Genomic DNA, 19,812 nt, shown 5'->3' on the forward strand with positions numbered 1-19,812 from the left:
GCTCGTGGGAGTGCTGGGAGTTCAGAGAACCATTCTCCATCTGCTTTGTCTCTCTCTCCCTCTCTACATTGCTGCTCTCTCTCTGACTTGCTTCATCATGGTCTCTCTCCTTCCCCACCCTTGCCTCTGTGCCTCTCCCCCTGCCTCTCCCTGCTGCAGATTCCTAGGCACATTCTGACACTGCATGAGCTCCTGGCCCACTTTTCACAAGCACATCCAGCCAACAGCCTGGACGACGCCAGGGCTAAACTGGGGGGGCTGTCTGGGTGAGCCCAGCTCCCAGGTGCCCCTGCCAATGGACAGGCCAGGGCTGAGGATACTCCCCAGCGGGAGTTTGCTGAGCCCCAGATGGTAAAACTCATGTTCAGGTTAGGATCCCAAGAGGTGGGGTTTGGGGGACCCCCAGCCTGCCCCACCTGGAAGCAGGGTCCCTGGAGCAATCTGAGGAGTTCACAGCTGAAGCCCAGGGGGCAGTTGGTGGGATGGTGTGCTGTCCCTGGCACAGTTGTGGTTTGAGGAAGGGCCCTGGGCACTCACGTGGGCCCATCTGCCAGGATGGGGATCCACCCAGGGACTCACAGGCACTCTGCCAACTTCCTCTGTTCTCCGGTGTCAGTGTCTCACAACCTGTGGTATAGGAGCCCCAGAGGGGAGCCTGGGTGATGGGCCTTCATGTGCCCAAGGTTGCAGTCAACAGCAGGCTGTGTCACGAGTAGACAAGCCCATGACTTGTCCGGTGTCAGAGGCCCCAGCCCTCTGGTCAAGGCACCTCCGCTGCCCCTCTTTCAGTCTCCAAAGCCCAGGGGGAAACTTCCTCTGCCGGGGCAGAAGCAGAGGGACCAGGGAGGAGGCGCCTACAACAGCCCAGGCAGCAGTTGACGGTGGCCGGCACCAGGTGGTGGCAGTGGAGGTGAGGAGGAGGTTCAGATTCTGGATGTGTTTTGAAGATGGAACCAATAGGAGTTTTTGATGCCTTAGATGTGGGGAGAGAGAAGATGGGAGTCAAGGGCGATTCCAGAGTTTTTGGCTGAGCAAGCAGAAGGCTGGAGTTGCTGCTAACCGAGATGGAGAAAGGTGCAGGAGGGGCAGGTGTGGAGGGGGAGTCTTTCTTGCTTCATTGGAGGTTTACTGGGGGCATGTTGAACTTGAGATGGACAACAGTGGTGGAGAGGACAAGAAGGAAGCAGGGTGTTTGAGTCTAGAGTGTAAGGGAGTGAGCCATTCGGGAGCCATCAGCTCAGAGGTGGGATTATAGTCACAAGACTGGTGAGATCACCAGGGGAGTGAGTTTAGGCAGGAACGAGATGCGCACCAGGAGCTAGGCCCTGGGCTCTGCACCTTATGGAGACCAAGAGATGATGAGCAGCCTTGTAGTCAGTGATGGGCTGCCAGAAGCTGCAAAGGAGGGTCGGTCTGCAGCGTTTGAGGTGCTGTCCCCAGCCCTGCCAACCACTCAGTGCCCTAAATGGCTTCCCGAGTGCAGCAAGAGGCAGCCAGTAGGGCCACGGATCCCAGCTGGGCAGAGGGAGGACCAGGCTGGACCAGGGCAGGGCACAGGCCCCGGACTGGAGGTTCATTCAGGGAGCAGATGTAATCAGAGCGTGATTGTAGACTAACAAAAACCATTGGGGGGTGGGGACCCCAGTCCTCTCATGCTGCAAGTAGCCAAATCCTGCACACTTCCCCAAGGAGAAGACTTGGGGCACCAGCGAGGCTCCTCATCCCTGCGGGATGCCCCGTCCCGGTGCGGGCAGGTGCGAGGAAGGCACATGGGTGCCAAGGCATTTATTCTAAGACCCTGCTCCCTTTCCCGCAGCCTACTCATCCTTTGTCCCATCTGATCACCTGTACCTGGCCTGAACACAGCCCTACTGGCATAGAAGGGTTTTCCTATCGCCCTGACAGCAGCCCTTTCATCCTCCTCTCTCCCTCCGGGGACTGAGGAAAGCTCCCAGCCCGGCAGGAAGCCATCAGATAACCAACCCTCCCTGGCTGTGCTCAGAAACACTCCTCCCCTGGGGCTGGCTCTCTCCTACCTCTGGCCTTTGTCCCGCTTTTTCTCCTGAACCTCATCTCTTGGGCTCACCGTAAGCCAGGTCGTCACTTCCAGTTCCCCTGGGAGGCTGAGTCCCTAGGAACTTCTCCCCAGCTGCATGGACGGTGTGGGTCTCAGCACAAACCCAAGCTGGGGCTGGCAGCAGTCCTGAGCAGCTGCAGCTGGCACTTGTCTAACAGTGAAACTAGTGTTGCTACTCTGGAATCGCATCCTTGTTTTTAGCAAATACAGCCCTCCTTAGAAAAATCCCCACCCTCTTCAAAAGAAATGGTTCTGCTTACTTTTGCTCACCTCCAAATATGAGTCCATATCCAGGGAACTAGCATATCTTTGAAAGGTGCCTCCCTAGAAGAGGGCTAGGGCCTGGCCTGCTGAGAGTATTGCTGGGAGGGACGGACTGAGGCTCCTAAGGAAGAGACACCATCTCTATGCCCCAATCTGATAACCAGAAAACAACGGATGATAATAGTTTTATAATAACAACTTTGCAACCAGTGATAACAACAGTGATCACTGCCCTTTATTCAATCACCTGCCGTGTGTGCTGGGCCTGAGGTCAGCACGTGAAATGCGTTCTCTTCCATCCTCACTCTGACCTTCTACAGGTGAGCAAACTGAGGGTCAGAGGGGCCCAGTAATTGCTCATCACGCTGAGTTCACTAATCACGGATCCAGCTCGACCAGTGTCATCTCATTGCTGGGAGGGTTAAATTGGACAGTGTCTACTATCACACACATTAACCAGCCCTCTTGGTGATCTGGTCGTGGTTGTAGAATTTGAGGCATCAGCAGACAAATAAGAGGTTTTGTGCTTTTCTTGGAGTAGGTGGGGTACTTTTTCCAGACGCTCCTCCCCACAAAATTACTAATATCCTAAGACTCCTGAAAACCCACCAAGGCTCTTAGCAAAGTTGGCAACTCACGCCTCTTTTCCTACCAATGCTATTTTTAAAAAGCAGTTAAATGGCGCCACCTCCTGGAGGAGAGGTGTTGCGGCAGTCAGAACAGGACAAATAGGAGAGTTGTCCTTATTCTCAGATTAAGGGGCAAGGTGTGTTCTGCTCCCCACCCAAAAGTGCTGGAGTATATGTCTTTCCATGAGCCAGCGCGATTGCCAGGTGCTCCAAAACTAAGCTATTCCAGGACCCGAACATTAAGGAAGCAACTGTATAAAGTGCATTGGGCGAGGGGTGGAAAAAGTAAGTGCAAAGGCCCTGAAGAAGGATGGGTGGGTGGTGTTCTATGGATTGAGATAAGACCAGTAGTGGTGTGAGGGACAGAGTAATGAAGATAGGTTGTTTCCTGTACTCCCGTCCTCCTCTGTTTTGCCATCTCTGTTCCATGTGGTTCAGACTTTTAAATCAGACCTGCTTTCTAGCTATTAATCTGCATTTCCTTCTCTCTGAAATAAGAACACCTGTCTCCTTGGGCTGTCAGAAGGATGATGTGAGATCATGCCCATAGAGTGCCCAGCACAGCAGGTATTCAATATGCATGCTCTCTCCCCCTCCGTGACCACAGGGTGCACCTGAGCATCCTGGGTGCCAGGCCTTCTTATAGGTCTGGCCAGAGGCCCGGCATTCTCTTCTCCCTGAGAGGTGGGGGCAGCCTGTCTCTGACTTATTTTCTGTCCCCACAGAATAGTGTACAATGAAGTAAATGAGACAGCATCCAGGAAAACATAGCCATGGAGTGCATGATCGTCAAAGGCTGTGAGACCCTCCTGGACACCAGCCAGACTTTTGTGAGATGGGGCATGGCACCCTGCCTCCCCCCAACCTCAAGGTAGGCCCCTGCAGTGGTGGCATTCGGGTACACCACCAGTTGGTTTGGCTACCATGTGCCAAAAACCGGCAAGTGTGATTGCAGAGTATTCTGGGGCTGCTGGAGGAACGTGACAGCTGTATGTAGATGTCAGTATCTGCAAACATGGATGCAGATATTAGTGGTTTTCACAGTTCCCTTCTCTCCAGGTGTACAGGAGTCTTCCCAGATGCCCTTGATGTGTCTGTGGATGTCATAGTAAACACTGACATGTCCTTTTGGGGAGAGAGAAGTGGAGGATGAGGAGAGATACTGATTGGCCCCATGAATCACAAGCATGTTCAGCATCCGTGGGGAAGTCGTGTGGGTCAGTCTCTCTGTCCCTTGCTCATCATCCTTGGCCCCTTGTGGGAGGCCGTGATCACAGCAGTTCTCACGGGTAGGAGGTTTCCTTCACCCTCAGCCTCCGCTTGCCTTGGGAGCCATGTTTGAGAGGCAGCCCTGTGACGGGGCAACTAGAGGCTGTGACTGAGGGGACTGACTTCCAACTCGGAGAAGTTAGAGCCGCAAGGAGTTTCAGGGTCACCTCTTCAAATTCCACTTGCTGTGGGACCCTCAGCTTCTGCTTGCATCCCCCGGAGGTGACCTCCACCTCAGATGGGCCTCCTGAGTTCCTTCTATCCAGCCCTGGGACTCTCTGAGCAGATGAAAAGCTTTGGCCCCTGCTGCCCTTAGCAAGCGTATCGTCGACACGGAGTTTTGTCCCGAGTCCCTCTGTGTGGCCCCTGTGCAATTTCCCTAGGCCAACTCTGTGACCTGCTGGGAACAGAGCCAGTCTCCCTGTGTCCTGGCTTCCCCTGAGCTGCATCGGGTCCAAGCTAGAAGTGTCCCAAAGAATGACCTCTCCTGGGGTGGGCAGTGTCACCACAGTCCAGGAGTTTGCTCCATTGCCTCAGCCTAAGCATTTCCTCCCCCCCTTAGGGGCTAGGCTGGATGTGGAGACCAGACAAGGGCCCAGCAAGGTTCCCGGCAGTGATGGACGTGGGCAGGAGGCAGAGTAGTGGCCCAGAGCATGCCTGGGAAGATGGAACATCAGGGAGTTCTTCCCGAGGAGACATCACTGGAGTCGAGTCTTGAAGGGTAAGTAGGAGTGCACAGGGTGGATGGGGTGAAGGAAGGGCCTTCCAGGATAAGGAGCAGCACTCAGGAGCCACAAGTAACTTGCCCTGGAACTAGAGTGGGAGCAGAGAGAGGAGGCGATGGTAAGGAAGGAGAAGTGCTGGAACCAGCTGCTGGCAGGCCTTGAAGGCCTGAGTCCCGAGGACAGTGAGGAGCTGGCGGAGTAAGTGGGGAAAGGGGGCCTGGAGCACGTCTTAGGGGAGCGGGGATGGCAAATGGGTTCATCACAGTCCCCTGCTCTGCCCAGGAGTGGCTTCAGAGTGCACCTTGTTGAGGACTGGGGGCTCTCTGGGCTCTGCAGCCCAGCATGTCGTGACTGATTTGTGATGTCCACTGTGGCTGTGTGTAGCAGCAGGTGCCCTGAGTCTCTTGCTCATCCCTCTGGGTCAGAGCCAGCTCCACACTTGTCCAGCCTCCTGCCTCCTCCAGACCCAGCCCTAAAGAGGTACAGCCTTTTAGATACAGGATACAACCTTCCTTAGAGAGGGAGTACAAACTATACCCTAGTTGGCCTAAATTCAGCCACCAGTTAAGAAAGCCTTCAGTTTCAACAATATACTTATCTTAATTTCAATCTCAGAAACTAACTCCTAATCTAATACTGCATTAATCTATTAATTCATTGAAGTAGTACTGTTACTATAAGCAACAAGAATTATTTCTCCTTGCATAATCTTATATCAGAACAGATAAGGTCCTTGACTCCATAAAGGACCCAACATCATTGGCCCCCATGATCTGTGGAGACACCAGTATTTATGTCAGTGCCACAAGGTCATCAGCTGGAGTTCACATTGGAAAACGTACCTGGGAAGACACCCTACAAAGGACCCAGTAGCACGCAACTGAACAAGTTATGTGGACTTTTGTCGATGACCATGTGAAAATGTACCTGGGAAGACACCCTACAAAGGACCCACTGGCACACAACTGGAGAAATCATTTGGAATTTTGTCAATGACCTAGTATTTAAAGTGGTAGGATAAAGATGCAGGATTCTAAAGTGTTGATGGAAATGCTGAATGCATAATTCAGAAACAAGTAATAACCAACAAGGTAAACCAACTCCAATAGATTTATAATTGCTTACATGTATACAGTAAGAGTTTTTGCTGAACAATTAAGTATGCGTGTATTTGTCTTGATGAAAACATGGAAATTTATGTTGAATAAAAATGGGCCGTTTTCCTGTGTTAGTAAATTACTACTCATCATTTAGTCAATTTCTATAGCGAATGGAATTGTAAACATAATTACAAAGGCATGCATCCATCAGAAAATAACTATGAATGAATCTGGAAATTATAGGGCCAAAAATAATGTTTTCAATGTTATGTATTAGAATATGTATATACATAACAAGGATGAGAGAAAACTTTGATTAAAGGAAATTAAAATATAATCTAATCTAACGTAATCCCAGTCCTGGGAGACTGGGGATAGGCAGTAAAGTTTCACAGAATTCTGAGACTGGAAATGGGCCATTCCCTACTTTCATTTTTTTGTTGTCATTGCCAAGGGAATTTTGCCACCAAGAACAGAGAGATGGAGGGGAAAGAGGACATGGAAGGATATTGCAGACATGAGAAGGGTTCCATTTTCAGGACACCTTAGAGCAGCCGGGTGACCATATTCTAGATCATGTAACCACAAAGAATTTCCCCTGGGAGATGCCATCTGTAGCTCTTCCCTCCAAATTTCCACTCATTGCTCCTGGTGAGATCATCCTAAATGAGAACATGTTGGGAGAAAGACAGAGCTGCCTGGAGAAAAGCCTATCTTGTAAATTGACACTGCTCTAGAGCTGGCTGGGCAGAGGACAGGAGCTGCACAATGGATACCGGCCCCTCTTCAGTCAGGACTTTCTTTTATTGCCCAAAGCACTGACTGTAACACAGAGGCTCACTGAAGGCTAATGGGATGAGGTGTGAGACTAAGGTGTCAATAAAGCACTTGATGCAACCTGTTTTCATGTGTATCAATATGTGCATAACTACAGAGAAGGGCACTAATGTCTTCACGATCCTTAAGGGAAATTTGAATCACACCAATTTGGGAATCATTGGCAATAACGTGTCATGTAGAAGGAGGATCATCAATCTAAATGAAATTGTTCACACACTCAGTGTCCTAGTCAGTACGGGATGCTGTAACAAAAATACCATAGACTGGGTACTTTATTTATTTGTTTTTGCTGAGGAAGATTCACCATGAGCTAACATCCATGCCTGTCTTCCTCTATTTTGTATGTGGGTCATCCCCACAGCATAGCTGCTGATGAGTGGTGTAGGTCTGTGTCCTGGAACTGAACCCATGCTACCAACGAGGAGCTCACTGAACTTAACCAATAGGCAGTGGGGCAGGCCCCCAGACTGGGCACATTGGGGGTTTTCCTGTGTGTGTGTGAGGAAGATCAGCCCTGAGCTAAGATCCATGCCAATCCTCCTCTTTTTTGCTGAGGAAGATTGGCCCTGGGCTAACATCTGTGCCCATCTTAATCTACTGTTTTATGGGACGCTGCCACAGCATCGCTTGACAAGTGGTGCGTCAGTGTGCACCCGGAATCCAAAACTGCAAACCTCCGGCTGCTGAAGTGCAGCACGCACACTTAGCCACTGCGCCAATGGGCCGTCCCTAAACTGGGCACTTTTAACAACAGAAGTGCATTCCTCACAGTTCTGAAGACTAGGATGCTCAAGATCTAGGTTCAAGCTGATTTGTTTTTGGTGAGAGCTCTCTTCCTGTTTTGAAGAAGGAAAGCTTCTTGCTCTACCCTCATCTAGCAGAGCGAGCGAGCTCTGGCCCTCCATCTCCTTATAAGAGCACTAATTCCATCATGGGGGCTTCACACTCATGGCCTCATCTAAGCTAATTAACTCCCAAAGGCCCCACTTCTAAATACAATCACGTCGGGGATTAGGATTTTAATGTATGAAATTGGATTACATAGACATTCAGTCCATAGCATTCATGAAACCAACAATTAACAAATATTTATAGAAGTCATACAGCCCCAACTGAAGAATGTTCTGGAGATCATGTGGCAAATGATACAATGTCTTTCCCTTTACAGAGTCTTCTAGTGGAGGCAATAAAAATTAACAGCCAAACAAAGCTTGTGATATTAAAAAGCTAACATAGATCAATTATGACAGATTGTATTTACAATTGTCTTCTGGTAAGACAAGTCTGATTACCAGAGTCCAGATTAAGCAAACTCCCCTGGGTGAGGGCGTGTCTGGCCATCTCACCTAAAAAGGCTCTTTCCTTTTTGAAATTTTATTTCATCTAGTCCTGTTTGCTTCCACATCCCTTTGGTGTTTTCAAACATACAGTATTGATTAAATCAACGTTTAATTGTTGCTCTGCCTTTACCACATCTGACTAGAAGCAGAAGTTACTGGACTTGGCTGGAACCAAATTTCAGCTCATTTTTCCTCCTCTTTCTGCTCAGACTCTCTTCTCTCACTGTTGAAATAGCAAATGCCTTAGGGGAGAAGCCATATGGAGCTGGTGCTCACAATCTTGTGCTTCCCTCGTCTCAGAGATTGTAGACCCTCAAGTCCTGTCTGCACAGGATGTTCTACAACCCTTCAAACAGCTGTTCTGTGTGCTTTGTCCAGCTTTTCTAGCTGCCCAAGGAAAGCTACTCAATAAAAGTGGAACCTGCAGTTATTTTACCCTGAAATCTTTTAAACCAATGAATATTTGTCATTTTTCAATGAGTATTTCTATAATTTTATAAGAAACATTTAAATAGGAATTTTAACAGCAATAATGGCTGTTCTTTGGCTAGAATTCCATGTCACTCATTGTTTGGAATTATATCTCAGCTTTGATACACTCTCCTCAGTGTCTTTTAAAATATCACTATCACTTACATTTAAATATCTTGTGCTGGGTTTGTATCAGTCACCTCCTTTGTACCATTTCAGATCTTCTTGGCTCCTCATACACTTGAGTCATATGTCATTTAGCAACCAGCTTTGCAGGTATCATATTTGCTTTACGCAAGTGCCTCCTGACTGCTCCCCACATGTTCTCCCTGTGCCCTCTGCCTCTCCGTCTCACCCCACAGTGTCCATGTTGATGCTGAGGTGTGAAAAACCCCCTGATCAAGTCCACACGTGCATAGCCACATTCCTTGTTGTGTGGCTGTGTGTGTGTTCAGCAATTATGTATGGTCACAGGATGCATGGCTATTATGACATCTATGTGAAGGTGTGTTTTGTTGATGTCTGTGTGTGTTTAGAGAGTTCAAGTCACTGTGGGCTCTGAGACAGTGAGTGGTCTGTATGTGTGTGAGTTTGTATGTATGTTCTGAGTATCAGTGTGCATTATCAGGTGCAGTTTACAGCCTGAATGCTGATGGTCATTTGCAAATAGTGTGTATGTGGGTGTGGCTGTGTTGTCAGCATTTCCATGTGTTCAGACGATGTCTGTCATTGTGGCAATGTGTGGAATAAGTATGTTGTTACAGATCAGCATGGGCACCAACATTGTTTGCCTGTTACTAATTCAACACTCAACACCCCTGAAGAAACACTGAGTCCAGACAGACACAGGCCCCATCACGCCCACAGAGATCCTACTCAGCTGTTTTCTTCTAATCACAGAAATATGAACGGGTAGCCAAGGACCACTTGATGTTTGAAGAATTCCTCTAGCATGAAAGATGGAGCAAGAAACACATACACTGAAGTGAGGGACTAAAGGAGCAGCAAGGAAATCCAGAGATCATAGTGAAACTTCAATTGCATATCTAGTAACATCTTCAAAACAATTAGACATGGGCCGGTCCCATGGCCTAGTGGTTAAGTTAAGAGAACTCCACTTCAGCAGCCCAGGTTCAGTTCCTGGGTGTGGACCTACACCACTCATCAGTGGCCAGGCTGTGGTGGCAAGTCACATACAAAATAGAGGAAGACTGGCACAGATGTTAGCTCAGGGTGAATCCTCCTCAGCAAAGAAAAAATAAAACAGATAAAACATCCATTAAGTGTATATATATCTATTGATGTTACTGCACAAAATTGGGGTTCTCTTTCCCAATGCACATTAAAAAAGCCAATTATTCTGGCATCGGCTTTTGGGAAAAGAATTGTAGCTTTACTTTGTGAGATTAATCTGCAAGGATACACGGTGCATGTGTCTGTCTCAGATCTGTCTCCCCGATCCAGGGCTTGGGGCATAATTTATGGGATGAAGGGCAGGGTGGTCTGACACGTGGAGGTAGATGATTGGAAGTAAGGAGAAGGGAGATAATTGATGATCTGCACAAGCAAAGTCAAGTTTTGCTTCTCTTCATTGGATGTGTGTTCAGAAATTGGCAGTGTTACGATGATCTGAGGATGGAGCTTTTAGCTCCTTGATGTCAAAAATGTCATTTATCGAGCATTTGCGCAGGCCTAGTTGATGGGTTGGTGGTCTCAACTGGCCTTAACTGGACTAGGGGTCTCAGTGCCTGAAAGAAAACTCTTAACTACTCTGTTGATAAGATGAGGTCAGTTGAACTGGTCCTGGAGGGCCCATGTTTATGTTGGTATATGCATATATATGCATATGCATGAGATTATCTGTATGTGTGTTAAAGGTAGGGTATACACAAAGCCAGGGTCTAGTTAAAGAGGTCAGGACAGATTTTAATCAGTAATATACCACTGCAATAGGGAAGAGGGAACAGGGTGAACTGAACTCAATTTGATTTGTACAGAGGTGACTGGGCATTTGAAAGGGAGAATGAGGGAGCAGGCAGAGGGGTGAGCAGGAGCTCAGTAGTGTCAGGGAGGGAAAAGTTACAGAGTGTTGGTCAGTGCAGTGTCATCTGGCCAGTCATGTCTGCTGGTTGGAAATGATCAAAGTTTCACTTCTCTCCTCTCTCAGAGTCTGGGAGACAGACACCCTGTCCTCATCTCAAGGAATGGCTCTCAGGACCTTGAGAAATGCACTCCTGGGTTATTGGAGACAAACATACAACTCAAAAGGACAGAGGAAATATTCACATTTGTAAGCACTTTTGGGTAAATGCTCTAAGAAAGGGATGTCAGGGGCCAATGATCGAGTGTTGGCCAGAACAGTCAATTCTTTTGGCTGCCTTGAGCTTTCTCAGGCAGGCACTTTAAGGGGGCAGGGGTCATCCTAAGGATGTGGATTTGAGCTGTTAGAAACTATTTCAGCATTTAAGTCTTATAATGTGTGTGTGGAGAGAAATGACTTGTGCTGAGAGGCCAGAGTTATAATTGGCCACAATTGAGGCCTAGTCAAGAAGAGGCCTCAATGGAGCCTGCCTTGAGTTTGGTCAAGTACAGGATCATATATAGAAATAAGATATGTACATTTTTTGAATAATATAAATCATTATATTGAATAATATAATATATTGAATTAAATAATATGTATTTAATGAATATATATTCAATGTGTATAAATAAGTATGTGTATATATATTTGAATTAAGTAATATAAATATATAGAAGAGAGTGACATCAGCATCATGGTGGAGTGAGCTTCCCCTATTGAACTCTCCTCCTCTAAGACACAACAAAAAGGACATTCATATTCCAACAGAAGCTATTCACAAATAATATAAATATATATATGATGTAAAGGAATATTCAGACATAACAGAAATTTCCGGGGCCAGCCCCATGGCTTAACGGTTAGGTGTGCGCGCTCCACTGCTGATGGCCCGGGTTCGGATCCCAGGCGCGCACCAACGCACCGCTTCTCTGGGCATGCTGAGGCAGCATCCCATATACAGCAACTAGAAGGATGTCCAACTATGACATACAACTATCTACTGGGGCTTTGGGGGGAAAAAAAGGAGGAGGATTGGCAATAGATGTTAGCTCAGAGTCAGTCTTTCTCAGCAAAAAGAGGAGGATTAGCATGGATGTTAGCTCAGGGCTGATCTTCCTCACAAAAAAAAAAAAAATTTCCAGAACTGAGAAAAGACTTCTATTCTAGATTCAGGCAGCTGAACACATCTCAAGCACAATTAAAAAAAAAAAAATCTAGAGTCAGATCCATCCAGGGAAACCAAAGAACACGAAATACAAAAGAAGATATTCAAAGCTCTACAGAGGGACAGAACACTTACAGAAACTTACATTTAGGCCTACGATACATTTCTTAACAATAGAAGGCAAGAGAGAGTTGGATTAAATCTTCAAGGTACAGAGAGAAAATAACTTTCAGTGTATACCCAATCAAACCATATCTCAAGAACTGGGGTGACTTAAACATATTTTTATGCAAACATTTACTAAGAGTATTAACACCAACAAATGCTCATTAAAGAACTTCTAAAGAATGTACTTTAAGGGGGCCAGCCACCTGGTGTAGTGGTTTAAGTTCAGCACACTCTGCTTCCAAGGCCTGGGTTCGTGGGTTCAGATCCTAGAGGTGGACCTACACCACACATCAGCCATGCCACGGTGGTGACCCACATACAAAATAGAGGAAGACTGGCACAGACGTTAGCCCAGAGCTAATATTACTTAAGGAAAAAAATTAAAAAGTAAAATGAATGTACTTTAACAGAAAATTGATAGAAGAAATGCTAAGATGTAAAAATGGATCATGAGGATAAAAAAGGGTAAACATCTGAATAAATCATTGAAAGCATGACTTTACCAAACAATAATAATATTGACAATGTATAACTGACAGAGTTAAAAATTAATGACACGGGAACTTCTGTTTTAGAGTAGACTAGGACAGGAAAGCACTCTTGCTGCAAAACTGGACAAAGCCAGATAAATTATAGATATATTTTTAGAGCATCAGAGAACTTCAGAACCAACCAAAATTCCAGAAAGAAGAAAAACTCTTTTATGTGAGCAAGTATTTTTATCTTTCTTTCCCCTGCAGGCATTTTCTGATTCTGGGTGCTTGCCGAGGATCTGGCTTGCTCAGTCTGAGCCTCGGCTAGGGAAAAGAGAAACTAGCCAAACTTGTAGTGATTCTGCAGGACTGGTGTGGCAGAGGAAACCTGAGGGCTTTCACACACACAACTGCTCTTCCTCACAGCACCTGTGCTAAGTTTTGGTGCCACACAGAAATCTGGGCAACTAGGCCAAAAGCTTCCACAAAACAAAGTGAAACCTCCAGAAGTGGTGGAAGTGGCCTAAGTCAAACATACTGCTAGTCTGACCTTCAGGGAATTTGCCATATTGTGAAGTGATGTAAGGTAGGAGGCTGGAGGGCTGCGCTGAGATGTCTGAAGGGTGTAGCTGAATTTTCTGTGGGCTCCCAAACCTAAGCAGACAGAGATCTACTAGACTTAGAACCAGACACCTATGCGGGGGAGGGGAGCACCGCAAACAGGAACGGGGGAATGTGAAAGGGCTGGGTTTACTAAAAGTGAGACCCGGCCCCAACTCGGATCAACGTCTGATTGGACTCAGGTACTCCAACCTCACTGTTTCCCAACGAAGGAAGATAATGTCATGTGGAGCCTCTCGAGTTGCATTACACAGACCTTCCAAAGACACTGGTGAGAGGATGGAGAAGGCAAGCCACACACTGGGAGAAGACCTTTGCAAATCCAATATCTGACAGGACTATAAAGAACTCTCAAAACTCGGCAATAAGAAAATCCAAGTTTAAAATGGGCACAGATTTGGACAATTCACCAAAGAAGATACACAGATGGCAAATAAGCACATGAAAAGATGCTCAACGTCATTAATCGTGAGAAAAATGCACATAAAAACCACATTGAGATACTGCTATGTACCTATTAGAATGAGTAGAATTCAAGAAGTTGACCATACCGAGTGTTAATGAGGATGGAAAGTAACTGGAACACTCCTACATTGCTGGTGGGAACACAGAGTGGTTCAGCCTCCTTGGAAAACAGTTTTAAAGTGGAGTTTGTTATGCTGCTGTAACCAATTAGCACAAATTTCTTGGCTTAAAACAACTCAGATTTATTGTTTTACAGTTCTGTAGGTTAGCAGTCTGACACAGCTTTCCTTGGGCTAAAATCAAGGTGTTGGCAGAGCTAGGTTCTTTTTGGGGGACTATAAAGGTTAATCCATTTCCTAGCCTTTTCAAGCTTCTAGAGAGCACAACATTGCTTAGGCTGTGGCCCCCCTCCTCCACCCTCAAAACCAGGAACTCTGCATCTCTCTGGCCCTGCTTCCCTTGTTGCATCGTTTTCTACTCTACTGTTTTTCTTTCCCTTTTAAGGTGCTTTATGATGCACTGGGCCCACCTGGATAATCTAGGGTAATCTCCCTATTTTAAAGTCAGTTGATTAGCAACCTTAATTCCATCTGCAAATTTAATTCACCTTTGCCAAGTAAACTAATGTATTCCCAGGTTCCAGGGATTAGGACATCTTTCTGGGCCATGACTTTGCTACACAAACAGTTTTTAAAATAAAGTTAAACATACACATACCATGTGACCCAGCAATTCCACTTCTAGGTGCTTACCCAAAAGAAGACGACTTATGTTCACACAAAAACTTGTTTGCAAAGATGTATAGCAGCTTTATTCATAGTCAAAAAAGACAAAACTGAAAATAACTTAAATGTCCTTCAACTGATGGATGGATAAACTGTGGTACGTTCATACAATGGATACCACATTCAGCAATAAAACAGAAGGAACTGCTGATGCAGTCAACAACATGGATGAACACTCAAATAAATGTACTGTGCTAAATGAAAGAATCCAGACTCAAAAGGCCAAATACTGTAGGATTCCATTTATATGGTATTCTAGAAAAGACAAAGCATAGGGAAAGACAACAGACAGGGGTTAAGGGTGGGGGAAGAGTTGACTACAAAAGAGCAGCTGAAGGGAGTTCTGGGTGCTGGAACTGTTCTGTATCTTGATTTTGGTAGTTGCACAGCTCTATCCATTTGTCAAAACAGTTGTAACAAGAGGAAAACAAATACATCATTTCTCACCCATCAGATTGGTAAAACTTTAAAAATCTGACAATGCCAATCTGACAATTCCCAGGGCAAGGATGACTCATACACTGTTGGCGGGAATGGAAATTGTTAAAACTTCAGAGGATGTTGGCTGCAGCTCGTCAAGTTGCAGATGCACATCAGCCTTTGGACCAGCAATCTACTCACAGGCAGGTGTCCATTCTAGGGAGTCTACACGTGTACTCGAGGAGACACGCACAAGGATAGTCATTAAACATGCTAAGGGAATGAATTAATTGTGGTTAGTAGTTATTTAAAAAAGAAAGAAAAAAATGCATATGGGAAAGAATCAACCCTGCTGGCTACATATATGATCTGAGAAGGCAACACATTAGTTTGTCTCCTTAATAGTACGTAGCGCAGAGAGCACTGTACTAGGAACCTGGAGACAAGCATCTGAGCATTTAGTTCCAACTCTGCCACTAAGATGCAGTCAGACTATAGATGACTTAACTCCAGAAACTTCACTTTCCATTTCTTGGAAATTGAAGAGGTTAGGCTCTACAACCACTAAAATTATTTCCAACTCAACAATTCTATGATTCAATAAGTCAACAATCAAAAATTATATTCCAAAGTACCTATGTTGAGAAACTGTTTTTCCCAGACACCCTGAAATCAGCAACTATCAGAGAAATAGGACGTCTTAATACATTGATACATAAAATGGTCCAAATTTCTTAGAATGTCTATGACCAGCTTTTTAATCAAGATCGTAACTCAGAGCATATAAACAGCTAAACCCACCATATTGACTTGGGTCACCCTCAGGTAAAACTAATATATCTTTTCCCATTTTAACATTCCAAAACAAGTTCACAATACTAATGAGTCCATCTTGTCAAGTTCAGGTCTGTCTAGCCAAAAGTCATTCATGTGTATGATAAGATTTATTTGATAAAGATAAAATGATGAATGGCTTTTTGTATTTTGCCTGTTTCATCTATAAAGATCTGACATTATAATTTAATAGCTTCAGCCTGCTACAATAATTTAAAGAGCCTTTTGAAACTTGTAATATGCCATGTCCAACAGGATCTAGTAAAAAAATCAGTAGTTTAGAATCGAAAAATCTTAGTTAAAAATTTCATTACCGCCAATACTTACACTTCAAAGACACCAATAACCAACATGTCATTTGTTCCTACTGGAGAATTTAATAGGTTATGAACTTCTGGTATCATCCAAAAGCATAATTAGGATGCTATCATTAAAATGTATTTTTTTAATCAGAAATATTAAAACTAATGATTAAACTAAATGATTAAATATTAAAACTAATGACAACTAACAATCTGTTGTCTTTCCTTATGGTTTAATCTTTTCTAGAATATCATATAAATGAAATCCTACCATATTTGGCCTTTTGACCTTTCACCTTGTCAGTCAAATCAAACTTTCAAAATTATTGTTCTATGGGCTTTCCAAATCTAAATTCTTACGATTCTAAATGAGTACGGAGACAAAACACACACTACATACTACTTCTAAAAAGCTCCTCCTTATCCGATTTTAATTTTAGCACCAACTGCCAAGAAAAACCTTTCCACTGAAACCTAAATTCCATACACATTATGTCAATCATCAATTGATCAGTCATCAATCTATCTTAACCAAAGGTGAGTTATTATTAGGAAGTTACATAATTTCCACCAAAGATTGTTTAAAGCTCCTTTCATTAAATGCAGTTTACAACAATTCATAGGCTTCAAAGTTCACCTTGCAAATATAGAGTCAATTATCAGAAACCAATGCGATTAGTTTTTCTATAAAAGTGGTCCCAAGGAAGCAGGAACGCTTATTTGTTTAAAGAACGCAACGAGGAGCCCAATAGCCTGAGCGGAGTCAGACAGAGGAGCGCTGACCACAGGCCATCTTCTGAAGGAGAGTGTTCACCCGGGGAGTCGCGACCTGGCCTAGATGGGGTGGGGGTGGGGCGCGAACTTAAGGGCACGGGCAGAGGGCAGGCGACTCCCTGCCGCCCCCTGCACCTCCGCTGGGTGGGCAGGAGGCACCGCTGTGGTGGGACCCCGCCAATGCAGAGGGACCGGCCAGCCAGGCGGCGCTCCTCTGCTCCTCGTCAGGCGTTGGGCTCCCCCGCCTGGGACAGCCCGCCAGCAGTCCCGGCCCCCGCCCCCGCGCTCCCCGCCATCTGTGGCGGCGATCTCCACCCCGAGCCAGCCGCCCACCACCTACCTCAGCGCCGCCTCCTGCCCAGCGCTCCTCCACACTGCAGAAAGGAGAGCTCCCCAGCGCTGAAAATTCTCGAGGAAGGATCCAGAAACCGCCAATCCCCCCACACAACCCAGCGCGGCCGCCACCTCCGCACCAGGGACCCTGCCTCCAGTGCGCGCGCCCCGGGGCTCTCTTGCTCGCGGGCCCCTGTGCCTCTCTGAGCGCCAGTGCTGCGCATGCGCCAGCCTCGGGGATACTATGGGAACTGCTGGGGGAGAGCCAGGAGGGGAGAGGGGGGAGGGGGGAGGGGGGAGGGGGTGGAGACCCTGTCCTTGAGACAGATAGCGTCAGCCGGCTGGCGCTGTGCAGCCCTTGACTGTGCTTTCCCTGGATCACCGTCAGCTGCTGGAGATCTGCCTTCCCTTGAGGTGGCTCCTCCTGTCCTGAGAAGCACGTCACAGGATCTAACATTTGTTTAAAAAAGAATTATGACATCCTTAACACCCGATGTGTGTCGTGTCCCCAGAAGACTAGACAGCAGCAGCTGGGACCGAGTTCTGACCCAGGAAGGAAGGACGCTGAGGCCACAGCTGTCTCCCCTCTGTCGGCTCCTTCCCCTAATCTGTGGCCCTGATGGGGCGACAGCGCTGGGGACTCGTGCAGGTGGCAATGCTCCAGTGTTTGCCCACGGTATTACATTTCTTATGGTTTAGTGGTTAAAACGGGAGGCTAGCTGTCAGTTTTTCATATTTCACTTGCAGAAATGTCTTTGGACAAAGCAGTTTGTTTCCTTAATTTCTGATTTTTCTAATCAATAACAATAATTAAAATACTTATTTTCTTAATCTCATTGGCCTGCTAAAACAAACAGGTCACTTGGTTTTCACCAAATTGGCCACGTTTTCATTAAAACTTTGGAAGTATTGCTGTTTGAGGTAAAGACAGCGTTTGGGAAGAACAATTACCCTTAGATAATATCTTCCCAGATAAATGTACAAACACACAGTTATGAGCCGTTTTGAGGGGCCTGGCAAATCCTGTTTGAGTTCTACAATGGATCATACAAAGTAAGGTTAAATTAGGAATTTTCTGAGGAGTTTGCAAGTAAATGTTCATGTTGCCTTCATCAAATAGGTCTGGTGATTTAAATAAAGGTTGAGTTTAATGATAAAGGTTTTCAGGAGACTGAGAAATATTAAGTAAATGTACTTAAAATAAAAAGGTGCAAATTAAAGTAAAGCCTGCCATTATCCTCTTTAAAACAGTCACAGTAGCACTATTGTCAAGGTATGACAAGGAATAGAAATGCTTTATAAAGTCAATTCTTCACTTCTATAGGACCTAACGTGACAATCTAGAAGTCTCCATAGTCTTTCAGTCATCTACATTTAAATTGCTCAATTTATATTTTAAAGACTAATGAATCGGCAAAATATTCAAGGTCATTGTTTAATTGTTTTTCATTGTTGCAAAGTACATGGGTATAAAGTGTGGCTGAAATCCGTGGTCTTGGAGAGGAAAAATATACAGAACTTATTTATTAATCTCACAGTGTGTCCTGACTTAATCCTACAAATGTCCCAAGAATAAAGCCTCAGTGAATTCCATTCTCTTCTTAGATATGACAGCTTTCATTTGTAATGAATATTCTCAAATTAGGCTCCAGCTAGTAATTATGTTCCTGATGCAAATAGGCAATAAAAAAGAATCCATGCTTGATTAAATTGGGCTCAAGAGGACTACTTAGAACCAAAATCTAATTTTTGCTTTGTTTTTCTTTATTGATTTCTTTCTTTCTCCTCAGTGGAGTCAGCAGATAAATGACACAGAAAGTTGAGAGACTGGAGGGCAGGGTCTTGAAGAATATGGGGTTTCCTCATCTTCAAGATCTTTTTTATCTTTAAAATTCTATAACTTTTGCTATTTATATTGGGGTTCATTTTTTTCATTATTTCTAATAGTGATCATAATAGTGAGACTAACAAAACTTAGCACCTGTGGAACATTTTTCATCATAAAAATTTAGGTTATTCTGACAACTGTTAGTATTTTAAAAAGCCATTAAGAGCTAATCTGATGCTCAGAGGATTTTTAGGGTAGTGAGACTGTTCTGTACGTAATGGTGGCTACATGTCACTATATGTGTGTCAAAACCCATGGACCTGTACAACACAGAGTGACCCTCAAACTAGGGACTGTAGTTCATAACAATGTTTCAACATTGTTCATTCATTATAACAAAAATATCACACTAATGCAAGGTGTTAGTAATAGGGGAGATGGCGCTTGGGAGAGAGGGGTAGGGCAGTGCGGTGGGTGTATGGAGCTCTATGTACTATCTGTTCAATTCTCTGTAAATCTAAAACTGTACTTTTAAGAATAAAGTTTTTTAAAGTTTTTTTGAAAGGCATCGAAAGTAAGCTAACACTGTAGGGCATCTATTTTGTGTAGAAGGGCAAGGAAGAAGAAGTTGAAATGATTTAAAAAGTTCACCTTGTGACAGTTTGAATTGCGGTGTGTTTCTGAAGCCTTAGACAAGGGCAGGACGTAGAATTTGAGACATGGATGAGATAAAGGAGAAGGAAGACATCAGAGTTATCAGACCTGATCAATTAGTATTTAGGACAAATTACTAAATTGGATGGATTTGTTTTTATTTTCTTTGCTTTTTAGAAACATTACACCTTT

At 45.1% G+C, this 19,812-nt stretch overlaps 1 pseudogene across 1 annotated transcript in view; it reads right to left on the bottom strand.

Annotated features, from left to right (window-relative positions):
• LOC147911476 (peroxynitrite isomerase THAP4-like) overlaps window positions 1-17,366 on the bottom strand; it is a 38,932-nt pseudogene extending 21,566 nt beyond the window's left edge. The window contains exon 1 of the transcript XR_015550940.1: window positions 17,146-17,366. The product of XR_015550940.1 is annotated as a peroxynitrite isomerase THAP4-like (transcript). The remainder of the gene's footprint in view (window positions 1-17,145) is intronic.
• Window positions 17,367-19,812: the final 2,446 nt, after the last annotated feature.

Source organism: Ceratotherium simum, unplaced genomic scaffold, assembly GCF_057802395.1.
Source record: "Ceratotherium simum simum isolate JZ-2026a unplaced genomic scaffold, ASM5780239v1 HiC_scaffold_43, whole genome shotgun sequence".
Taxonomy (NCBI): domain Eukaryota; kingdom Metazoa; phylum Chordata; class Mammalia; order Perissodactyla; family Rhinocerotidae; genus Ceratotherium; species Ceratotherium simum.